The 25,176-nt window shown below is 38.7% G+C and overlaps 1 protein-coding gene across 6 annotated transcripts in view; it reads left to right on the top strand.

Annotated features, from left to right (window-relative positions):
* The window catches only part of BACH2 (BTB domain and CNC homolog 2), a 361,400-nt gene that overhangs the window by 118,730 nt on the left and 217,494 nt on the right, over positions 1-25,176 (top strand). The window contains exon 1 of one of the 6 annotated variants that reach the window (XM_025862697.2): positions 24,820-24,975. The exons of the other annotated variants lie outside the window; for them this stretch is intronic. The gene's annotated coding sequence lies outside the window, so the exon portion shown is untranslated. Of the gene's footprint in view, positions 1-24,819; positions 24,976-25,176 lie in introns of those variants that run through there. 6 annotated transcript variants of the gene reach the window in all.

Below are 25,176 nucleotides of genomic sequence, written 5' to 3'. Positions count from 1 at the left end.
ATCCTACTTTTGATCTGGGGGTTGTGAGTTAGAGTTCGATGCTGGGTGTAGAGATGACTTTAAAAAAATTAAAAAGTAATAATCTCCCACTTAGGAGGTAAAGGTTGGCCTGAATTGATGAAGAGGCATTCTGTACATGTATACACACACACACACACACACACACACACACACACACACACGCTTCATATTCCAGGTGTAGTTTCACATCTAAAGCCAACATTTGAAAGGATTTGGGGAACTTTGGGTAGTTGGTCCTGCTGTTGCTGAGCTGGGAAAAGGCAAGAATGAAGATACACCTGTATGAGTTGTATCATCATCTTTCCTACTAGAGATTTTGTTAGATATTATTTAAAGGCAAGGGATTCTTGGCCCTGTGCATAGAAGATTACCTGTCAATCTCACAGTTCCACAGAATCGGTATTTTATTGAAGGCCTTTGATGTGCCAAGCACCACGCTAGCTACTAGGGCAAGGTGAGGGTGAGAAATGGTACAGAGATAAATAAGACACTGCACTCCAATGGGAAAGTCAGCATCTAACCCCATAATCAAAGCAGAGCTAAGAACTGCTGAGAGATGCCTCTCCTAACCAGTGTGGGTGTGCAGAGGGTGAAGCAGTTCTGCCTAGGAAAGACAGGAGACCCTTGATGGAGAAGATGACATTTGAACTACATCTTGAAAAATGTGGAGGAGTTTCCCAGGCAGAGAAAAAGAGGAAGGGCATTCCAGGTGGAGGGAATGGTGTGTGACAGGCTTAGATGAAGGAAGTGCATGGCTTGTTTAGCGATAGTCAACATGTTTCCACCTTTACTTATTTAAGATAGGGAAAAAAAGTGTCTTTGATTCAGAGATGAACAGATCCATAAGAATTTCGTAGCAGTGGTGATTAAAATTGTATATCTATGAAACAGAGGGCTGCTATCAGCATCAACCAGAAGACTTGTGACTAGGCTCTGTCTACAGTATCAACCATGCTCTACTGGAAATGAGAAGTTTGAAGGACAAACAATTGCTTTTGGGTTTTTTTCTTTAAGATTTTATTTATTTATTTGACAGAGAGAGAGTGAACAAGCATGGGGAGCGGCCGGCAGAGGGAGAAGCAGGCTCCCCGCTGAGCAGGGAGCCTGATGTGGGACTCGATCCCAGGACCCTGGAATCATGACCTGAGCTGAAGGCAGATGCTTAACCGACTGAGGCACCCAGGCGCCCCCAAACAATTGTTTTGAAAAGAGCTCCAGAGGTCCACGAGTCATGGTCTGGAGCCCCATCTTAAAGCTGCCAATCACAGGCCTGGTGAATCTTGCCAATGTGATCCACAGTCATGGTAGTTCAGAGTGTAATTGCCCTGCTAGCTGTTGGGGTTAGAGTGGTTCACATGCTCATGGTCAGAGGGACTTAGGTACAAGTTCTGGCTCTCCTCCTGTTTACTTAGTATGGGATGCAGGGCAAGTTTCTTTCCTTTCTAAAAAAAAAAAAAAAAATGTAATGATATGTATCTATATATATTTTCCGTAAGTTTTCTTAAGGTTTTCTAGAAGTGCTTTAAGTGTGATGATAGCATATATACTTTTAGTTCCCCCATACCCCCCCTTTTTTTTAACTTTTTCCTTTCTGCCTGGGTCACTTGTCTTCCCCCCCCCCTTTTCCCACTTTAACTGCCCAGGTAGCCTTCCATATTTTTTCTCATTTTTATATAATCGATTATGTAAGTGTAGAATCATATAAACACACATACAGAAACACACACACACCCCAGCACACAAGTTGGGGGGGGCGAGATTGTTATTATGTTTTATAATTTGAAAACATGTTATATGGGGTATTCTCAAAGCATCAGTGCAGTTTTAAGTTAATAACTTCAGAATCATAATTGCTATACACTTACAAAAGAAACACTTGAATATTTAATTATATTTATTTTACACTTATTTAATACATTTGTAAATTTTGAATAGCACATTTTATTCTTAAATTTTTGTGCACAACAGCTTCTGTTGAATTTTAATAAGAAACATCAGCATTTTTAAATGTTCAATGATTGACCTCTCAAATGTTGTTTTTGTAATATATAGCATTTATACTTCCTAAATCACTAAAGTTTAAAAATGCACTAAGATGTTTGGGACTCTCTATTACATTTCTTTTTATATCTTGCATTCCTTAAAAAGACCTTGTTGAAATCTCTCCGTTCAACTGACAAAGCTCTAGTTCATTCTTTTTAGTGGCTTCATAATTTTCTATAGAATAATTATTATAATTTTATTTCATAGTTTATTGATGAATATTTACCTTGGTCACTTTTTTTCATGCCATGGTCAACATTGTAGTCATAATCTTTGTACATGTCCCTGCAAACAAGTACTGGTAATTCTTGGCATTGGTTTCAAGGAATGGAACTGCAGGAATAAAGAGTAGATGTAATTTTAATTTTTTTGTTTTAGAGGAGTGGGGAGAAGGAGAGAAAGAGACTCTTAAGCAGACTCCACGCCCAGTGCAGAGCCTGATATGGGGCTCGATCCCACAACCCTGAGATCCATGACCTGAGCCAAAATCAAGAGTCGGATACTTAACTGACTAAGCCACCCAGACACCCTGATGTAATTTTAATTTTAATTTTAATTTTAATGAATATGGTTGTAAATGGCTTTAGTTGATTAATTTAAAAAATACCTTAGGTTGTACAGTTAGAGTACAGTTGACCTTTGAACAGCATGGGGATTAGGGGCACCAACCTCTCCCCCATGCAGTAAAAAATCCATGTGTAACTTCTAACTCACCAAAAACTTTACTAATAGCCTACTGTTAATTGGAAGCCTTACCAACAACATAAACAGTTGATGAACACGTATTTTGTACGTTATATCCATTACGTGCTGTATTCTTAAAGTAAGCCAGAGGAGAGAAAATCTTACTAAGAAAATCATAAAGAAGAGAAAATAAATTTATAGTGGTGTATTTATCAAAAAAAAAAAATCCATGTATAAATGGACCCACACAGTTCAAACTCGTGTTGTTCAAGGGCCAACTGTATTTGAAAATTCACATGCATTATCTTACTTGATGCTCACAGTGACCTTTGAGGTGGGCAGAGTAGATATTATTGTTCCCACTTTACTGATGAGAAAATAGAGGCACAGAGAAGTGGTTTCTCAGAGTTACCCAGGTAGAAAGTTCTTGACTGCCGTCTAGAACCAAGTCCCATCCTGAAGAAGCACCTTACAGTCTTTCTTTATAAACCTGCATTTTTGCTTTTGATAAATCCGTCAGGTGAAAATCTTCTAAGTTGATTGAATTAAGAAAAGGATACCTTTGGTTAGTTATGCCACCAGGAGAGGGCAGTAGTTGAAATACATTTATTTTCCTAAATATTTGCACCCCCAGGCTCTTTCGAGGGACATACTTTTATTATTTTTTGAACATTTATAATATCTTGATTTTAGTTTAGGGTTAGTTGCTTGATCATTGAAATCTTTATTAAGATTTGATGGTTACATTTCATCAATGATCAATTTCTCCTGATACTTAAAAAAAAAAAAAAATTAGCAGCACACAATAGAGGGTATTTAAAGGGTTGTGAACGAATGAACATTGTTTTCTTGGTGCCCTTAAAGAAGTTCTGTGTTACATATTCTGAGTCTGACTGTTCAAATTCCAGTTTTGCAAACTGAACTGACTGTGATTTGGGGCACTTCACATAGAAATGTTTCCTTATCTGTAAAATAGGGGAGAATATACCTACCTCCTAAGGCTATTTTAGGGAGCTATAAATGTACACCATTTATCACAGCATCTAGCTCCAAACAGGGCTTGGTACATGCATGGGCATGTGTGGTCCAGCCTCGCCACAAAGCCAGGCTGACCCTGCTTTATAGAAACATGTTAGAGTTTAACAGTGTCTCCCAGGAACACAAGGGGTGGGATGTATTTTTTAAAACTATCTATACCATTTCCAGAATGCCAGTCAGCAGCTCTGCATTTTGTGCTCAAATCAAGTATTGGTACAGTGTAACTCCTTAAGTAGAAGTGAAATTATAGGAAGGCTCACGGCCTTTCTAGGTACCATTTTTTGAGTGACAACTGTATAAACCACAGTGAATACTTTTGTTCCTGCAAGGGTTTGATTGAGAGGAACAGCAAAAAGAATTTTAGTTTCTCTTCCTCCAAGTGAACATTGTTTTCTTAGCTGTCTTTTTTGGGAGATGGGAAGGAGTGGTTACTTAAAACCAGTAGTGTATGTAAATAGGAGTGACAGGTGTAGTTAGCTTTTACTATCTAGCTAATAGACAAGACCCCCAAAATATGGCTCAGGGGATATCTGGGAACAAACAGATTTTTTCCCTTCAAAAATGTTAAGAATCTTTTTGTTTCTAGCAGGAACAGCTGTAGAATGTAGCTGTTTGTTTGTAACGTGATGTCTGATTGAGGGATGATGTTTAAATGTAGTACATTCATATCCAACATGTCATTTTAGATAATAGTAAGGTGGTGAGGTAAGTGGAATAAAGCCAGGAAATTCAGAGTTGCAGCTGACATTTCATCCTCTTCAAGGTTTGTGAAAAGGCCACAGCTAACTTTGCATTTCCCCAGGAAGGAGGGTGGAGGTTCTGTTGGTATCACACCCTGCACATTATTCAAACACAAGGTTGTTCATTTTCTCTTCTGCGCACAGTCGTTACAAAAAGTGTGCCTTTGGCCACCTGCATGCTGGCGAGCTATTACTCTGGTCCACAGCGCTTGGGGAAAGGGAGAGTACAGGTGCCTGCTCTGGGCTGAGAACAAAAGTGGACATTTTCCTGACCCTATCCAAAATGGCTTCTGGCATTCTTTCTACAGAGACAGTTTTTCAATAAAGGAGGAGGTGTTTCAAGGCCAGGAACTAGAAAGAATACTTAGATTTGTGATCCAGAAGACTTTCTTAATAGTTGTAGTGTTGTGAGACTGTGATACGAAATCTGTTAAGTGTGAAATCCTCCCCAGCGAGGACCGCGAGGTCCAGAGAAAACCTGGGACAGCTCTGAGTTACCATTAATCGGTGGTAGAAGCAGAGAATCGTGGGGTTCTGATGGCTCCTCCAGTACTCTGCGTAAACTTTACAGCTTCTAACCCAGAGCATAAGTTGGGTGAGCTTTCACATGACCTGTTTCACGTTTTATGCATTACATTTCACCAGAGGTACAAGATGTTAATGTAGGCAGTGGAGTCCAAGAGACCCAAGTTCTAACTGGAATTCCACCACTTACTAACTGGAAGATCCTGGGGATGTTAACCTCTAAATCTCAGTTGACTTGTTTGCTAAAAAAGGATAATGATAGATAGTTCATTGAATTGTTGTGGCAATTCAGCGTGGTAACGTGCAAAGTTTGGTACAAAGCCTAGCATACAGTGGGTGCTCAATGGACCATAGCTCTTTATGAGCCAGGTACTGTGCTGTGCACACTGGAGACATAAAGGAAAATAAGATACTGTCTCTGCACTCAAGTAGCTTGCAGTGTAGCTAGCAAGACAAACATACAGATAAAGACAGATGAATAAAGCAGTGTGCATTTAGTGAAATGATAGCAGTGAGGTACGTAAAGAATGCAGACTAGAGTGATTTGGGAAGCCTTCAGAATGGAGATGTTTCACAGATTTTTGAAGATGAATAATAATTTTGAGGCAGGCAGGAATTTTTCAAGAAGAGAAAAGAGCATGCAGTATGCTAATGTATGGACCCATGAAATAATAATTTAACATTAATATGTTAGTATTGACATAGAGGCGCAATTGGTTTGCAGGGCTGTGGTCTAAAATATACACACAGAAAAGCCAGAAAGGGGGCCATACTCTAAACGGCTTGGAGGCTATTCTCTGTGAGTATGGGTCAATACTGTAAGATTTTTTTAAGCTGGAAAATAATAATGTTCTGTAAAGAGTGCTCTGTGGACAAGTGGAAGATAAATTGGAGAAGAGGAAGCCTGAGGGCTGGTGTAAGATAATGAGAGCATTGGGTCTGGCTTGGGTGACTGGACCCTGTCACCCAAGACTGATTTGAGATATTTTGTATAGGGTATCCAGATGGCTGGATCATCACTATCGTTTTAATTATATTGTCAGCTTTAAAACATTTTATGAAAAAAGAATATATTTTGAACTTTTTCTGACATAGATCAGCCCATCATTTTTGCCTGAGCAAAATTGCACTTTCCAAGAATTACCTTTTAAACAAAGGGATTACAGGGATCCCTGGGTGGCTCAGTCAGTTAAGCGTCTGCATTCGGCTCAGGTCATGATCTCCATCACGGTCCTGGGATCAAGCCCCGCATCAGGCTCCCTACTCATCAGGAAGTCTGCTTCTCCCTTTCCCTCTGCCTCTGCCCCTGACTTGTGCTCTCTCTCTCTCTCTCTCTCTCTCAAATAAGTAAATAAAATCTTAAAAAAAAATAAAATAAAGGGATTAGGTCTTTCCACTGAGAAGTTGCTTTTAATGAAGAATTCAATCTTTTGGGCATTTCTTAGCAACTGTTCTTTCCTTATCATTTGTTCTTCTGTTGTTTTTCATTTGTCTAATGTAGGTATTATGAAAACACACTGATTTTGCTATGTATCTTTAAAACCTATCAAGAGAATAGTGATCACTTCACAATATATACAAATATCAAAACATTACATTGTATACCTGAAACTAATATAATGTATGTTAATTATACCTCAATTTAAAAATAAAAATAAAATAGCCAATCCAGAAAATAAAAACTCTACCAAGAGTTTCTTATGATTTTAGTGTATTAGGAAAATCATTGTATGATGAAGACTCTATGCTTTTCCATAATGAGTAAAAAAAAAATAACAAATATTAATCTTAAAAATTTAGATATAAAAAAATTACTTCCTACATGCTTGTGTTTTCCAACTTGAAATAGTATTACAGTACTTTATTCTTTTTTAAGATCTTATTTATTTATTTGAGAGAGAAAGAGATAGCAAAAGAGAGAGCACAAGCAAGGAGGAGAGGGAGAAACAGGCTCCCCACTGAGCAGGGAGCCCGACGTGGAGCTTGATCCCCAGACCCTGGAACTCTGACCTGAGCCAAAGGCAGATGCCCAACCGACTGAGCCACCCAGGCTCCCCATTATTACAATACCTTAAAGTATACATTTTGACAAAGTTTGACAAGGTTCATTTACTTCTTTATATTAAGAAGTACACCATTCATACAGAAGGGAATATACAGCTTACTGGCAGATTTTAAACAATAAAGTAAGGAGGCATCCACATTTCTTCTACTCATCTCAAGAACATTATCACTACTCTTGAGACTCAGATGTATCTCTCTCCTAGATAACATTCTCCTCTCCTCAACTACTTTCCTGGATTTTGAGATAATCACTCTCTTGCCTTTGCTTAGTTTTACTACATATGTATATATCCCTAAACAATATACAATATTATTTTAACCTTTATATAAATAGAATTATACTCACTATTTTGTGACCTGCTCCTGCCAAAACATTATGTTCTGAGATTCATCCATATTGATGTGTATAACTTTGTTCATTCATTTTTATTATTGTATTATATTTCATTGTACTTATTATACTACAATTTATTCAGTCATTTCACTGTTGAAGGGCCCTGAATTCTATCATATATATGGTAACCTTATTGGCTTCATTATTAATAAAAATAATTTATAGGAGCACGTGGATGGTGCAGTCAGTTGAACGTCCAACTCTTGGTTTCGGCTCAGGTCTGATCTGGGGTTGTGAGATGAAGCCGCACCTTGGGCTCCATGCTCAGCGCAGAGTCTGCTTGAGTTTCTCTCTCCCTCTGCTCCTCCCCCACTCAAATAAGTAAATAAATAAATAAATCTTTTTTTTTAAGATTTTATCTACTCATTTGAGAGAGACAGAGCACGAGCAGTGGGGAGAGGCAGAAGGAGAGAGAGAAGCAGGCTCCCCACTGAGCCAGGTGCCCAATGTGGGGCTCAGTCCCGGGATCTGGAGATCACGACCTGAGCTGAAAACAGACACTTAGCCATCTGAGCCACCCAGGCACCCATAAATAAATCTTTTTAAAAATGAAATAAAAATAAAAATAATTTGTAGATTCTTTAAGGTTTTCTATTTAGATTTATATCATCAATAAGAAACGATAGCTCTGGGTTTCTTTTTTTCCTTTCCAATTTGTATACTGTTAATTCCTTTTTCTCCTTTTATTGAGCTGGCTGGAATATCCAATGTTAAGTGGAAGTGGTAATGGCATATTTTATCTTTTCATTGACTTTATAGGCAATAACTTAAAAGTTTTACCCTTGAGTATGATGTTTGCTATAGGATTACTTTGTGGTGCACTTTACCCAGTTGAAGAAGTTTCTGTTCCTTGTTTACTAGGAGTTTTAATCATGAATAGTTGCTATATTTTCTTGAATGCTTTTTCTGCATCTTTGAGATAGTCATGTGTTTTCTACTTCTTTAATCTGCTAATGTGATGAATAATTGATATTGAAACAACCTTACAGGGGCGCCTGGGTGGATCAGTCATTAAGCGTCTGCCTTCGATTCAGGTCATGATCCCAGGGTCCTGGGATCGAGCCCGGCATTGGGCTCTCTGCTTGGTGGGAAGCCTGCTTCTCCCTCTCCCATTCCCCCTGCTTGTGTTCCCTCTCTCACTGTGTCTCTCTCTGTCAAATAAATAAATAAATAAAATCTTTCTTAAAAAAAGAAACAACCTTGCATTATGGGAATAACTCAAACTTAGACATGTTATTTTTCTTTATAAATTACTGGATTTCAATTACTGATATTTTGTTCAAGGTTTTTGCATTTATACTTACAAATAAAATTGCCCTCTGTTTAGTTTTTCCTTGGGGTTCTGTGAATTTTAGTTTTATGTGTTTTGAAGATATTGTGAGGAATATAATATTATTATAACTTCCTGGGGTAAATGAAATATATTTATTAATATGTCATGACCCATTTAACCTCTTTGCCTAAAATTAATTTTGTATGGGTTTAATTTCACTAAACCAGATTTTTGGGTTAGTATTTGCCTACTAATATCTTTCTCCAATTTGCTTTTTTCAAGGACCCAAAAGGTTTTAGATTTGTCTTTTGTAAATCATGTAACTGGATTTTGTCCTATTAGCTTTATTAAGGTATAATTTATATACAGTAAAAACACACATTTTAAGTGTACAGCTTGATGAATTTTGACGAGTGTATACAGTCATATAAGCACCACCACAATAAAGATACAGATCATTTTCATCACACCAGAAAGCTCCTCATGCCCTTTTGCAGTCAGGTTCTTTCCCTCACCTCTGGCCCCAAGAAACCACTGAGCTGCTTTTATCACCAGAGTATTATCTTCTCTAGAACATCATACAGTAGATAGTCTTTGGTGTTGGACTTCTTTCATTTAGCATCATGCTTTTGAGATTCGTCCATGTTGTAAATTGTATCAATCTTTGATTCCTTTTTATTTTTGAATATCATTCCATTACATGGATATACCACAATTTGTTTCACCATTCACCAGTTGGACATTTGGGTTTTTCCAGTCTGGGGCTATTACAAATAAAGCTGCTATGAACATTCACATTCAAGTGCTTATGTGAACATGTTTTCTGTTTTTTGAATTCAATCAGTCTTTGTCTTTTAACCAGAAAATGTACTACATTTCTGTTGTTTGGTAGGTTGTATCAGTTACATTTACATTTTCAGCCAATAGTCATGCATTTGTATTCATTTCTATTTTCCCTACTTTTACTGTGCTTTTTTTTTTTTTTTTTATTGCCTACATTTGGGTTAGACAAGAATTGCTTTGTTTTGGTTTTTGTAATTCCATGTTATTTCTTCTACTAGTTTGGCAGTTGTACACACTATATTCTCTTTTAGTGCTTACCCTCGAGTTATTAGCATCCAATTAACTTAATGAAGTCTTACACTACACACTATCTTCCCTCTCCTCCGAAACAATTCAGGAATCTTAGAATTCTTTCATTCTGATCATTCTTTTTTAACCTAATGTGCCATTGTTATCCAGTTTTCAATTTTATCCTCATTTTTTAAGATTTTATTTATTTGAGAGAGAGAAAGAGCATGAGCAGGGAGAGTGGGGAAGAGGGAGAGGGAGAAGCAGACTCCCCACTGAGCAGGGAGCCCAACGTGGGTCTCAATCCCAGGACCCCAGGATCATGACCTGAGCTGAAGGTAGGCACAGAACCGACTGAGCCACCCGGGTGCCCCTTTACCCTCATTTTATATTAGACATTATTGCAGTTTGCGTACAGTCAGCATTTGTTTTATACAGTCCATATTTATTTCATTTTAGTCATATATTTACTATTTTATTTGCTCACCATTCCCTCTTTCCCTCAGATCTCTTGCTTTTCTCTGAAATATTTCATTTAGAAGTTCTTATAATGAAAGTTCTTTGAAAATAAACCCTATTTTTTGTTAGACTGAAAATGCCTTTATTTGCCTTTTTTGTGAAAGGTAGTTTTGCTGAGTATACAGTTCCATGTTTAGTATTATTTTCTCTCTCTGTTATGAATACATCTTCCCCAGATTTCTCTTCTTCTATTGAGAGATCAACTTTCAGTCTAATTATCACTTACTTATAGGTAATCTACTTTTTTCTTGGGATGTTCTGAAGATCTGTTTTGATGATCGTGTTCTGGAGTTTTTACCAGGCTTTATTTGAGTGAGGATCTTTTTTTTATCATCTTTGGATTCATTTGGCTTCCTGAATTGGATTATTGATAGTTCTGGAAAGTCTTAATTATAATTATTTTTTTTCTTTTTCAGGCAAAGTTTGTTTTATTGTTATTATTCATTGAGATATAGTTGACATACAATATTAGTCTCAGGTAAACAACAAGTATAATCACTTCTTTTTTTTAAGGTTTTTTTTTTATTTGACAGAGAGAGAGAGAGAGAGCACAAGAAGGGGGGCAGCAGGCAGAGGGAGAGGGAGAAGCAGGCTCCCCACTGAGCAGGGAGCCCGATGTGGGGCTCGAACCCAGGATCCTGGGATCATGACCAGAGCCGAAGGCAGACACTTAACCAACTGAGCCAGCCAGGTGCCCTGTATAATCACTTCTAATGCTGCCTTTCCCTCATTCTCTGTATTTTCTTCATACTCCATATGCTCCATAACTTTTGATATTTCTTTCATATCTTTATCTTTTTTCTATCTCTGTACAAGATTATGTATAATTTCTTTATATCAAATCATGAATTCCTTTTCAGCTGTATCTAATTTGGCATTGGACTCACCCCTTGAATGTCTAATTATGATTGTTATATTTCATTTCTAGAAGTTATTTTTAGTTCTTTCTCGAATCTGCCTAGTTATGTTTGGTATCTTATTCCTTTCTTCATATTTTAAGATCCTTTATTTATAGACATTAAACATATCTGTTTTATATTCTGCATCTGATACACCCAATGTCTGCAGCCTTTGAGGGGTTGACTCTGCAGCTTGTTTTTCCTTACTCTTGTTCATGACAGCTTTCTTATTTGTGTGTTTTGTGATTTTTGATTGTGAATTCAATTACTTGGAACTCTATGAAAATCCTTTGACCTTGGATTTAAAGTTCATTATTCTAGAGAGCTTTGCATTTGCTTCTGTCATGTGTTTGAGGACACTGCCACCCTAGGACAATTTTTACCCTAAATATACCTGTTTAAGAAGGGACATACAAGTTCTGATCCCAAGCAGGGCAAGAGTGTGCCTGGAATTTTCTGAGGAAACTTTTTCCTTTGTCCCTTCTCCTCCTTTCACTAAGGCTTGTCCTTTCTTTCTTCTGTTCCTTGGGGATTTTTTTAAAACTTACCCCTCTGAGGATTTTTACCTTTCAGGGGTGTGAGCAATAGGTTTGTCTTCTGTCCCATGAACTTTTTGTCTCTTAAAACCCCCACCAGGGATTGGCTTATGTCTCCAGGATACATATCTAAAACTAGCTTCTAGTCTTTTCATTATTTTTGACCTTTAACAATTACTATTACTTTCTCGAAGTTTAACCATGATTTTTTTTAAAAAAGATTTATTTATTTCTTTTCAAGGGGCACAGGGAAGAGAGAGTCTTAAGCAGATTCCATGCTGAGTGCAGAGCCTGGCGCAGGGCTGGATCTCATGACCCTGAGATCACAACCTGAGCTAAAACCAAGAGTTGGCCACTTAACTGACTGTGCCACCGAGGTGCCCCTAGCCATGACCTTTTTAAAATTTTTTTTTTAAGATTTTATTTATTTCAGAGAGAGAGAGAGAAACAGCATGAGAGGGGGGAGGGTCAGAGGGAGAAGCAGACTCCCCGCCGAGCCGGGAACCCGATGCGGGACTCGATCCCGGGACTCCGGGATCATGACCTGAGCTGAAGGCTCAGGCTTAACCAACTGAGCCACCCAGGCGCCCCTCTTTTTAAAATGTTTTTAATGCTCACCTCAGCATTTTTAGGTGTTTTAACATGGATTTGCTGTACTTTGACAATCAGAAGTTTTCTTTACTTGAAAGTTAAAATGTTTCCCACAGGGAAGCAATAAAAAATTGGTTAGGTCTTGGGGCGCCTGGGTGGCTCAGTCATTTGAGCATCTAACTGTTGGTTTTGGCTCAGGTCGTGACCTCAGAGTCATGAGATCAAGGCCCATGTCAGGCTCCACACGCAACGTGGAGTCTGCTTGTCCCTCTTCCACTGCCCCCCCCCAGCTTTCTCTGTCTCCAGTAAATAAATAAATGAATAAATAAATAAATAAATAAATAAATAAAATCTTTAGAAAAAAGTTGGTTAAGTCCTTGTAATTTGTGGATTTTACTGTAATCAAAGGTTGACTTTTGACTTTGATTTTCACCTACAAAAAAAAAAGTGGTTGGTTTGTATAAACAATGTTCATTTAAAAAAGATTTTTCTCAGGGGGAGGAGCAAGATGGCAGAGGAGTAGGAGACCTAAATTTTGTCTGGTCCCAGGAATTCAGCTGGATAGGGATCAAACCATCCTGAACACCTACGAACTCAACAGGAGATCGAAGAAAAGAATAGCAACAACTCTCTGAACAGAAAAGCGACCACTTTCCGGAAGGAGAATCTAGAAAATCCACAGTGGAAAGTTTACGTCAAGTGTCAGAGAATTTGGAAGAACATAGTAGATTTCCAGATAATCAAAAAAAATAGGGGCGCCTGGGTGGCTCAGTCGTTAAGCATCTGCCTTCGGCTCAGGTCATGATCTCAGGGTCCTGGGATGGAGCTCTGCATCGGGCTCCCTGCTCCGCGGGAATCCTGCTTCTCCCTCTCCCACTCCCCCTGCTGTGTTCCCTTTCTCCCTGTGTCTCTCTCTGTCAAATAAATAAATAAAATCTTAAAAAAAAAGAGAGAGAGAGACTTAAACCAGCTTTGGACTCAGCAACAAAGCAAGAAGAAATTTATCATGTCACCTTCATCTTTGATAACTGTAGTAGGAGTATGTTACAAGTAATACAGATAGAAGTATAATAAAACTATGTGTTTAAAAAAAAGATTTTTCTCATCTATGGCCATCTAAAATGGAATTATGAAAGGTCTTTAAGAATTAGTCACTCATGGGGTGTCTGGGTGGTGCAGACGTTTAAGTGCCCGACTCCTGGTTTGGACTCAGTTCCTTATCTCAGGGTTGTGAGATCGAGCCCTGCATTGGGCTCCACTCAGCACCAACTGTGATTGAGATTCTCTCTCCCTCTCCCTCTGCCCCTCCTGCTCATGCTCTCTCTCCCTCTCTCTCTAAAATAAATAAATAAATCTTTAAAAGAAAGAAAAGAATTAGCCATTCATTCACTTACTTTTCAGCAAGTACTTGTTGAGCCCCTCCATTTTGCCAGGCTGTTTTAGGTGGTGGGGATATATCAGTAGACAAAAATTTCTACCCTTGTTGGGCTTACATTCTAGTTGGAGGAGAAAGAGACCATTAGCAAGATACATAGGCAAAGTATGTGGTATGTTAAAAGGTGATAAGTGCTGTAGGGAGTAATTAGGCAGATAAAGGAGGATTGGAAGATCTTATTCTTCATTTTGGAAAGACTGTATTTAAGACCATTAGGACCATTCAAATTAAAGTTCATGCAGAAGTTACTTTAAACATTCTACTCCTGCAGCATTGTTAATGCTAACTTAAATTTGTAAAGGTTAAGTTGAAATTGATGTATACATTTATAGACATTCCTAGATTAGAAAAATAAGTTGTTGAGGTGCCTGGGTGGCACAGTCGTTAAGCATCTGCCTTCAGTTCAGGTCATGATCCCAGGGTCCTGGGATGGAGCCCCGCATCAGGCTCCCTGCTCAGCAGGAAGCCTGCTTCTCCCTCACCCACTCTCCCTGCTTGTGTTCCTTCTCTCGCTGTCTCTCTCTCTCTGTCAAATAAATAAATAAAATCTTAAAAAAAAAAGAAAAATAATTTTTTTAAATAATTCCTTAGGGACTGTAGTAAGAAAATAAATGATTAGAAAATATTGACTACTATCTTGCTATAGCAGGAGGGGAAGAATAAAGGGGGGGAAATCGGAGGGGGAGACGAACCATGAGAGACGATGGACTCTGAGAAACAAACTGAGGGTTCTAGAGGGGAGGGGGTGGGGGGATGGGTTAACCCTGGTGTTGGGAATTAAAGAGGGCACATACTGAATGGAGCACTGGGTGTTATACGCAAACAATGAATCATGGAACACTACATCAAAAACTAATGATGTAATGTATGGTGATTAACATAACGTAATAAAAAAAATAAAATATTGACTACAATAAAACTTCAACACCAAAACTTAAAAATCCTTCTGTTTTAAAAACAGCTTTAAACTGGAAAATTTTCCTTTGTCCCCACCAACCCCCATAAGGGATAAAACAAACAAAACACTCACCAACAACTAATTACAAAGGAAGCTAAATATCTGTTATACTACTCAGTTGATTCTGAAAGTACCAATTGGTGAAGTTACAAAAGGCCGTTCATTTCTTTAGTGCAAAAACTGACAAACAGGGCAGAAGTAACCAGAAGGGAACAGAGAGTAGTAGAGACCTTTAAAGACAGTGGCAGTGGATGCCGGGGTAAATAGCAGCAGGCACTATTTTAAAAGGAGCCCCATTATTCCAGAGACTGAAGCTCTGTAGACCAGGAGCAAAGGACCATTTGCAGCTCTGTTCCCTCAAGGGCATGACCATGCTCTGTTATAGGCACATCAGCTGAGGGACAGAGAGTCTATTGTTAAACAATTGTAGTAACTACCTGCAGGATGTAGGGTGAATGTCTAGGTCAGTGTCCTCACATCAGTGACTTCATCGATCCTATCTGTGTAAGTATCAGGGGAGGGTTCAGAATAGTAAGAGTTATTGCAGAAGGTTATTCAGGAGTGAGTTTTCTGTCATTAAGGTGTCAGCCAGGGTTTTCCTTTTTTTTTAAGGTCTTGTTATACATACTGTGTAGGGTTTTTTTATTGAGGTAAAATTGGTATATAGCATATTAGTTTTAAATGTACAACATAATAATTCAATTTTTGCATACACTACAAAGTGGTCACCACGATAAGTCTAGTCACCATTTGTTACCATGTAACTGACCCCCTTCACCCATTTCACCTACCCCCCAATCTCTTCCCTCTGATAACTACCAGTCTGTTCTCTGTATCTATGAGTTTTATTTTGTTTATTCATTTGTTTTGTTTTTTTAGATTCCACATATAAATGAAATCATATAGTATTTGTCTTTGACTTATTTCACTTAGCATAAAGCCTTCAATATCTATCCATGTTGTCTCAAATGGCAAGATTTCCTTCTTTTTATGGCTGAATAATATTCCATTATATATGTATATATATATATATATATACACACATATATATATCATATCTTCTTCATCCATTCATCCATTTAATGGACACCAATCAAGACTTTGAATTTCCAATGTTGTTTATGCCTAGACTTTTCTAAAAGTAAAAAATTGAGGAGAACAGAATATACATCTTTCTTTAGGACAAAAAACTTTTCACAGTGAGGAGAGACAGCCATATATGAACCAGGAAGGGCTCCTCACCAGATACCTAATCAGCTGGGGCATTGATTTTGGAATTCTCAGCCTCCAGAATAGTAAGAGATAAATGTTTGGTGTTTAAACCAAAGGGGAAAAAAACTTCTAAAAATATGTAAATCATTTTAATGATTTTTCTCACTGTAAAAAATAACAGATGTTTATTGGGAAAAGGTTCAGAAAATCTTTTTTTTAAAAAGAATCACCCGTAACCTGAGAGGAAGCAGCTGTTAATAATGTTATATATCTGCAGTTCCCAAGCTGTGTGCCAGGGTGCTCTGGGGCACCACAGCAAATTCATGAGATTGCTACAGGTTATTTTCCATCAAGGGAAACACATCTGTCCAACACCACTGGAGGTAATTCACAGTTTCAACATTAAGATCATACTACATTCCTTTTGATGACATCACATCTTTGCAAAAGTGGGTTTTCAATGGTTGCTACATTTTTAATGATCAAAAGTGAGTACAGTGTGAAAACCAACATGAAACAGGAAACGAGGGAAATTGTGTTCAATCTGATTCCAAGATCTGAAGTTATGCATTGCCCAACAGGTGCGCACATTCTATTAATAAGTTATTAGGAGTTATTTAAGAAGGAAAAAAATAGTACTTTTCTTCTAATTTATGTGCGTGTGTTTTTTTTCAAATTGCTACTAAGTCACTGAGACATAAATACTTAAGTTGTTTGGACCTAACTAGTTAACAGACAGCACTGTTAGATATTTGTTTTGGCCTGGAGGCACTGTCAAAAAAATTATTGAGACTGTAATAGCTTCCAGAATTGTTTGGGAACCTCTAACATACATCCTTCCAGAATTTTTTCTATGTATACCATATGTATTTTGAGAACCTTTTATTTTTCACTTAACAATATATGGTGGAAATCTTTGTGTTTTATTTATTTATTTGTTTGTTTGTTTATTTGACAGAGAGCACACAAGCAGGAGGAGCATCAGGCAGAGGGAGAGGGAGAAGCAGGCTTCCCACTGAATGGGGAGCCCAGTGCGGGGCTTGATCCCAGGACCCTGGGATCATGACTTAAGTTGAAGGCAGATGCTTAACCAACTGAGCCACCCAGGTGCCCCAATCTTTGTGTTTTAATTAACATAGATCTACATCATTATTTTAAGTTTTTAGTGGCAGAATAGTTTCCTGTTGTTTGACTCTATCATGTTATTAACCAATCCCCTAGATTGCTAGAAGTTTAGCAAAACTTTATTTTCATAATCAGTAGTACTGTCAACCTCTTTGCACACCTTCATTTACATAGCCAATGATTTCCTTAGGCTAGATTCCTAGAAAGCAATTTGCTGGGTCAAAGATATCCAGAGAGAGTGCACCAAATTGTCCTTTCAAAGAGATTCAAAGAGATTGCACTAATTTCATTCTATGAACAGTTTGTAAGAATACCTCAGCAAAAAGAAGTGAAGCATTGGAGAACTCCCACACCTGTGAACCTGTCAAAGGTGTTCCTCTCCCCGAACCATTGAATAAACTTAGTGCCAGTGAGAAAGCTGGGGAAGTCCATACTGGCCCAGAGATCGTGGGAGCCTCTACAGGCTGAAGCTCCAGCTAAAGTCATAGGTAGCTGATAGCAACATCGAAGCAGATACCCACTTAGAGAACAGAAAAACCATTTGTCAGGAAACTTATGTAGCCTTTCGTTCCTAACTAGTTTTTCAAAACAACACTGTACTCCTCCAGAAAGTCATCCTACACTGCGTAGCTTTCACCCTGCCTCTGTAAAGAGAGGCAAATGATCAAAATAGAAGTTGATATCAGAATATTTTTGAGAGGAGACGCCTGGGGTGGCTCAGTCGGTTAAGCATCTGCCTTCGGCTCAGGTCATGATCCCTGAGTCCTGGGATCTGAGTCCCACATCGGGCTCCCTGCTCAGTGGGAAGCCTGCTTCTCCCTCTGCCTGCAGCTCCCCCTGCTTATGCTCTCTCTCTCTCTCAAATAAATAAAATCTTTAAAAATATTTTTTTGAGAGGACAGATTTGGGGGTCAAATGGGATCCTTCCTGTTACATGGTCCTCAACACATGTATTTTCATCTGTGACCACGTATGTATCACATTTTGAACTACATTCAATTTATACGTATGAGCTGGTATTTTCAAATATAAGTTATCGGGGAAAAAAGGTATATTATGTGCTTATGTTCTGATCATGGAGACTCAAAGATACATGGTACGTTTTGGAAATGTTTCTATTTTAAGAAAACTCTGGAGCCCCTCAGCTCTCTGAGAAATGAAGCTGTATGGAAAGGCTCATTCCTGAGTTATCATGAATGGCTAAGATTTTTTGTAATTTCACATGTAATTATGTAATGTGTATTATATTAGGTAATATGTATTACTTTTTGTGTGTGAGGGTATTACTTTTTTAAAAAATGTAGATACCTTTGATCTTAATTTATAAAATTTTTAAACAACTCAATTTTATAATTTTTTAAGATTATTTATTTATTTGAGAGAGAGTGCATAGAGGGAGAGGGAGAAGCAGAGTCCTCGCCAAGAAGAGAGCCTGATGAGGAGCTCAATCCCAGGACCCCGAGACCATGACCTGAGCTGAAGGCAGACACTTAACCGACTGAGCCACCCAGGCACCCCTCAATTTTATAAACAGTCTTATTAAAACAGGACTCCAGATTAAAGCTGTTTGAAAAATTGGTGCTTAGCTGATTCTGAAAAGGTGAATGGATTCTTCTAGGCATTCACACTTAACTCTTTTCAAAATTGAAGTAAAAATTAGTGAGACAAGATGTTAAGCAGGATAATCCTGCTTAAGGCAGAAAATCTCAGAAATTTTGGTATAGAAATATTAAATCTGTATTGTAAATACTTATTGCTTCATTGCCTTTACCTGTTGCTTTCAACATACAGCACTAAAAAGCCATTTTCACTTATATCAGAAGAAATGAAAAGGCCGCTGTGATATGTTTATCAAACAGTTGCAGCATGGAGGCCCTTCCCTTCTTTTGTAGATGGAGAATATCTGTTGGAAGTCTCCATGTGACCCTCTGCTTCCACCAGATACTTCCTTTTAAATCCCCCCTAGAGAATTCTCCCAAAGCCTGGTGTGTATGTATGTCATCTTTAGAGAAGTTGATTACATTAAGAGAGAGGCGACTTTCTGCCTTTATTTGTGACTGGCGTACTTAAGAAAAATAAGCTTCTCAGGAACTTAGAATTTGGAGGCCATATCAGTAATTTTTATTTAACCAACATGGTGATCTTTCATTCTTTTTGTTATTGTTTAATGATTTTATTTATTTGTTTGAGAGAGAGAAGGAGAGGGAGGGAGCAGGAGCCAGGGGGAGGGGCAAAGGGAGAGGAAGAAGCAGACTCCCCGCTGAGCAGGGAGCCCAACACTGGCCTCCATCGCAGGACTCTCCGATCATGACCTGAGCCAAAGACAGACGCTTAACCGACTGAGCCACCCAGGCACCCCTATTATTTTTTATTTAAAAAAACAACTACAGTTTCTGCTTTCAGAGCACTGGACATGTTTACAGATTTAAGAAATGTGCCAAAAAGTATACTGTGGTTATGTAACCATCTGTCAAGCCCAGAGCAGTTTTGCTTCAAAATAAAAGAATGGGCAGCTTCAATGATGTGTGGATAGGTCCTTAACCATCCAGGTTCTAAGTACAGCATACTATGATCATTCTTTGCTTTCTTATCCTAAGGAAATGAAAATCCATATTAACAGATCTCTGGTCTCTGAATTTTTTGAGATAACGAGGAATATTATATCCTTTCACCCACACCATTTTTATCAGATCTTCACCAAATTAATAAAAATTCTGATCGATAAGAGCATCAGTAACTTAAATAAATCCACACTACACTCATTCATTCATTCAGCAAACATTTATTGACTTTCACCAGTTCTGGGTTCCTGAGGTGAGCAAGACCGATATGTTCACTACCCTTAAGAAGTCTGTGATGGAATCAGGAAACTTTTGAGAAAGCCAGTGTCTGAAAATTAATGAGACAGTGCTGTAGTAGGGATTCAGGAAATCTTTTGGAGCAGTGTCCCTGAGCTGAGCCCCAGGCTCAGAGAAGCTTCCCTAAGGAGCTCCTGGTTGTTCTGAATCTTAAAGGGTGAGTAGAAGTCAGAGTACTCATACTATGAAGTCCAGGTGAGTAAATTTATTTGGCCAGATGCTTCACTTCTTCCAGTACACATTTTCAGACCTGTAACCACCACCCAGATGCTAATTGTTACCATTGCCTAGTTGCACAATGCCTTCAAATGGTTTCAGAGTGATCCATGAATGGTTGGCACTCTGGTCCACTAACCATTAGTGGATTTTCATCTGTTGCTTCTAGCAATTGAAGGGTGAGATTTTAATCATTCTGATCTTTTTTTTTTTTTTTTAGAATAATGCCAATGTTACCGAGATTTAACTTGATTGGTTTTTGAGTCAGCCCTCAGTTGACTTTTTAATCACTTGGATAACTGTGCTAATCATGATGCTTTGTAAATGAGCACATGTGTACTTTATTGTTTGTATTTACTGAAAATAAATTCAGAAGTTGGTCATTTGCGATTTGGGGCAAATCATGAGTGATGGTATCAGTCTTTCCATTTGTAAGTTTTGATTAACAGTAGCTATAATTTACCTACCAAGGATTAAATATTTAACATTTATGGAATCCGTGTGTTTCCTTAGAAATTTATTATTAGGGCATTGATATGATTTGCAAATCATTAGTACTGATCACAGATGAATACAGCTGCAGAAAAGTTCACATTTTCATACAAATCATGTTCCAAACTTTCATTGTAGGTTTTTTGGGGACACAGCCCCTCAAAGATATTTATTTTGTTTCTTCCCAGTTAGGACCATCCCATTGTCAAAGGGCTATGTGATAATTTGTCCTCTTCTGGTGAAATGAACTCCTGAGAACAGAAATCCTTTAAGGACCAATAAGTTGTTTGATTCAAGACTCCAACTTAGATGTTACCTCCGTGAGCTTCCTTTGTCTCAAGAGAGACCAAGTCTGAAGAACTGTAATCTGGCTGGAAATCAGGTGGTCTTTTTGGAATGCTGCACAGAAGCTTCGAATAAAGAGATGATGTTTGTCTAGGTATACTGACACTATGTTTTTTAAAAGTCTGCAGTATAAAATTCCCATTGAATTTATTTTTAGCTTGAGTCTACTCTGCTAGTAAAAATAAAGCTTTTTTTGTAAGTGCTGCTTCTAGTTCTTACATCCACATCTTAAAAGAATTCACAGAAAACAGTCCATAATGATAACTGGGTGCAATGCCCAGATTGTTGCAGAATTGTGTTTTAAATGAATCTTTTTATGATGGCTGCGTTTCAGCTGTACCACAGGGTTCAGCTCACATGATACCTCCCCCCACCACCACACACATACAAATGGGCTCATCATCCCTCACTTAAAAGTGCTTGACTTATTTAATTTGTGTATTTGTCCAGTGTGTGTATTCCGACTGCTCTTTATGCATTGTGTGTAGCACTGAATAAATATCTGTGATGACGGGCTCCCTGAAGAGGCGACGGACTGCTCTTTTAGGGAGTTGTGTGTTTCTATGGCAACTCCCTTTCTAAAACTTTGAATTTTATCCACATACATTTTACAGATACCAAAAACAAGCTTCTGTTTAATTTAGAGAAGCTTTGAGTTTTGAAGAAGAGGAAACTAGCTCATCTGCAGATGTCAAGAGCACATACACTTTTGTTTGAAGGCTTGTCGAAAAAAATTCTTTTTGTGCCAGACACTTAACCAAAGACCCACCGTTTCCATTAGGATAACGTTTTATTGTCAATTTTTCATGCTTCTTAGGGCGAAAGTCACAATATATAATGTAATTTGATAAAACTAAAAAGGAACAAAGTAGCCAGCGTGTGTGTTCGGTCTGTCTCCATCTCTGTCCCCTTCCCAGCAATGTACGTTACAATGTTGCTAGCTCACTGAATTCAGTTTGCTTTCACCATCCATTTCCTTTTCTCTGTGTTATTACAGTATGTATAGGTTCTCAGTTACAGCTACATCTGATGTAGAGAAAATAGGTTATGTCCCTATTTTGAAAGGAAGACCGTCTCCATGGTTCACTGCTTTGTGTTTGTTAGCGGTGGGATTCTGGAAGAGACATGGGCTCTATTCCTGAATGATAAAATACATGTATAAGGGCCATTTCCTAAGCTTGTAGATAATTCAAAGTAATTTGTGGAGTCTGTGAGGTCTGTGTGTATGAGTTTTACTTGGCTTTTAGTTGTCTGTGCTTTTAGGGTGTTTTGTTTCTTTTGTGTATTTTCACTCTTTTTTTTTCTTTCTGAAACACAGATTCAGTTTTCTTAAAATCAAATCAGCTGTGTGGCTGGTGCCGTTTTGCTTTTTCCACATGTGTTAATTGTTCTGTGGCTTGTTTTGTTTACTGTTTTTGCGAACCTGATTTGCCATGGTCCATGCCTTTCATTCTGCTAGACCACGTAGCTGATTTCTCAGTGGAAAAAGACTGCCTTTTCACTGGGTAATTAGTTATCTCATTTCCAAAGGGCCAAGTTTCTCTAAGATGACTTTGTCACACTTTAAATGTCTGCTTTGGAGGATGAGAATCCTTTTAGTTAGATGCTCATCCATGTGGTAGAAGAAATGCATGGTTAGTCACCATGGAAATTCTTAAGTATTTGAAGGGCAAAAGATGGTTAATTAGACCATTTATACTCAGCTATTGAGAGATTATGAGTTCATTTATAGTGATAAGAAACTGGAGAAGGAGGTAATATTTTTTGGCCCCATAAGGAAGTGGTAGTGTTGTTTATTCCTCAAATGTATTTTCATTTGCTGAGAGAGGACTCTGTGGCACTTTACCTTGAGTAATTTCTGTGTAATCTCTTGGTAAGTAAGCAAGCCACACCCCAAAAAGCACAGAAGTGGACTGAATTTTGCAGTCTCACTCTTGTTACCTCCCCAAAGGTGTGAGGCCGGGGCCGGGATAAGATTGCCCCTCCAGAGGGGTCTCTCTATTCACTGTGCTTCTGGGTCTCCCTGCACCCCCTAGCTCAAGCACCCTATCTTGTCACCATATACCAGGAACCCCTGTCCAGGTCCCTGATCCCATTCAACCCTGTCTCAGAGTCACAGCCTCTCTCTACATCCTTTTCCTAGCCCCACCTCTTTCATGAATTCCTTCCTTTCCCAATCAGTTACAACTGTGAGGTTTCATCTTTCAACCCAGGTTCCAAGTCTACCCGTGCCTTGCCTCCCCAGCCCCACACCCAGCTTTCTTCTTGTGGTATACTCTTACCTGAAGTGACCAGAAGTATTCATTTTGAAAGGACAGGGAATGGCCATTTGACATTCTCAGAGCATCTGTGCACTAGGACATTTGAGAGCCCTGTTTTGTGTCAAACTCAATGTGAGCAAAAAGGTCTAAGATTTTAAAAGTTTAAAAATATGCATTTGTTAATATTTTCTTCCATTGTATATAACTCATAGAGTCTGGCTCCTGTGAACCTTCTGAGCTTCCTTTTGCTCCTCGCTTACCCTCCCTGTGTGTCCTCCATCTGGGGATGGTTTTTGGATGTGCCATATGCCTTCCTTCCCCTTGGCCACTCCCTTTGCTCCCTCGGTCTGCAGTGTTTCTCCATCCCCCAATCCCAGCAGCTCCAGGGTCCCTTCTTCAGGGCCTCCTCCTCTCCCCCTCATTAACCCAAATCCCCCTGTTCTGCTTTTAGGGCACCACATACCTTTTCAGCATAGCACTTACGGCAGTCTCTTTTCTTGTTATTTTTATGGTTATTTCATTAATGCCTGTCTCACCTATTAATCTCTAAACTCCCATGGGCAGGTGGTTCCTTTTTTCCATGTTTCCAGTGACCAGTACAGGAAAGGACACATCCGAGGTGCTCAGTGAATATTGTTGAGCAACCATCTACAGTTATCTCTGGGGCCCACCTGGCCCAAGTCTCAACCCCAGTTCTTGATCCAGGGGGTGAATTTTTGCTTAGTCTAGGCAAATCAAAATAGACAGAAAGATGGCAAGAAGTTGGGTTCCTAATGATGTTGCTGAGGTGCTGTAAATAAACTGGTCCTGGGACAGTCCTACCTCCAGGCAACTCTGTTGTGTGAGATAATAAACTCTCTTATTTGTTTAGGTCAATTCAGTCTTCTGTTCCTGAAAATATCCTGAAACAGAATGTCATGAATGAATGAACACATGAATCAATGAACGACTTAATCTCACATCTTCACAAGTCCCTTTGTAATTCGGTTTTCTCTCTCCATTTCTATAAAGCGTTGGGCTACTAGTAAAGATGTTGACCAGTACTGAACCCGGTGCTGAAATCCAAAGTAACTCCTATATATTTTGAAAATTGTTTCCTTCTTTTTAAAAAAAAAAAAAAAAGATTTTATTTATTTGAAAGAGGGAGCACGCACAAGCTGGGGGGAGAGGCAGAGGGAGAGGGAGAAGCAGACTCGCACTGAGCAGGGAGCCCAATGCGAGACTCTATCCCAGGACCCTGAGATCATGACCTGAGCCAAAGGCAGGCGCTTAACCGACTGAGCCACCCAAGCTCCCCAAAAATTGTTTCCTTCTACTAAATGCCCATACTCTGAACTTGAACTCACATTCTTCTTCACCCCTCACCTTTTGGCTCCATACTTTGTGCATAACTTTTTGGGGCAAACTCTTCTCTGAGGAGGTTGAGAGTCAGATTAAGTCATACCCAGCAATTTCCTGTTTGTGAGCCTTGAAGCTCTTGAAGACTGCGGGCAGGTTTGACAGAACCTGTAGGTGTTTTCAGACGCTGAGCTGATTCATCCCCTTTGGTTGCTAATGCTCCACAGCTACCATATACCATCTCTTCTGTCTGGATACTGCACAATTTCTCCTTGTGTGGGGATAAAATTCTCAAGACCTGCCCACTCCATGCGTTCTATGTCTTTTCTGCATTTTGGTGAGTTGTGTTCTGGATCCCTCCTCCATTGTTATGGAATAGTTTCTATGTAAGAGGGGAGTTTTGTTTGTTTCTTAGCATTTTTTTTTTTTTTTGCTCAGGCAGAACTTGAATGATCCCTATAAATCTAGGCTCCGTGTCTGCTGCCTTTGTTTTTCATAGACCTCCACCATAACTAAGAAATGCAGGGTCTTAAATAAA

This window comes from Callorhinus ursinus, unplaced genomic scaffold (genome assembly GCF_003265705.2).
Source record: "Callorhinus ursinus isolate GAN/ISIS: 27379988/994484 unplaced genomic scaffold, GSC_fseal_2.0 scaffold6, whole genome shotgun sequence".
In the NCBI taxonomy this organism is placed as follows: domain Eukaryota; kingdom Metazoa; phylum Chordata; class Mammalia; order Carnivora; family Otariidae; genus Callorhinus; species Callorhinus ursinus.
This window is presented reverse-complemented; position numbering and strand designations above follow the sequence as displayed.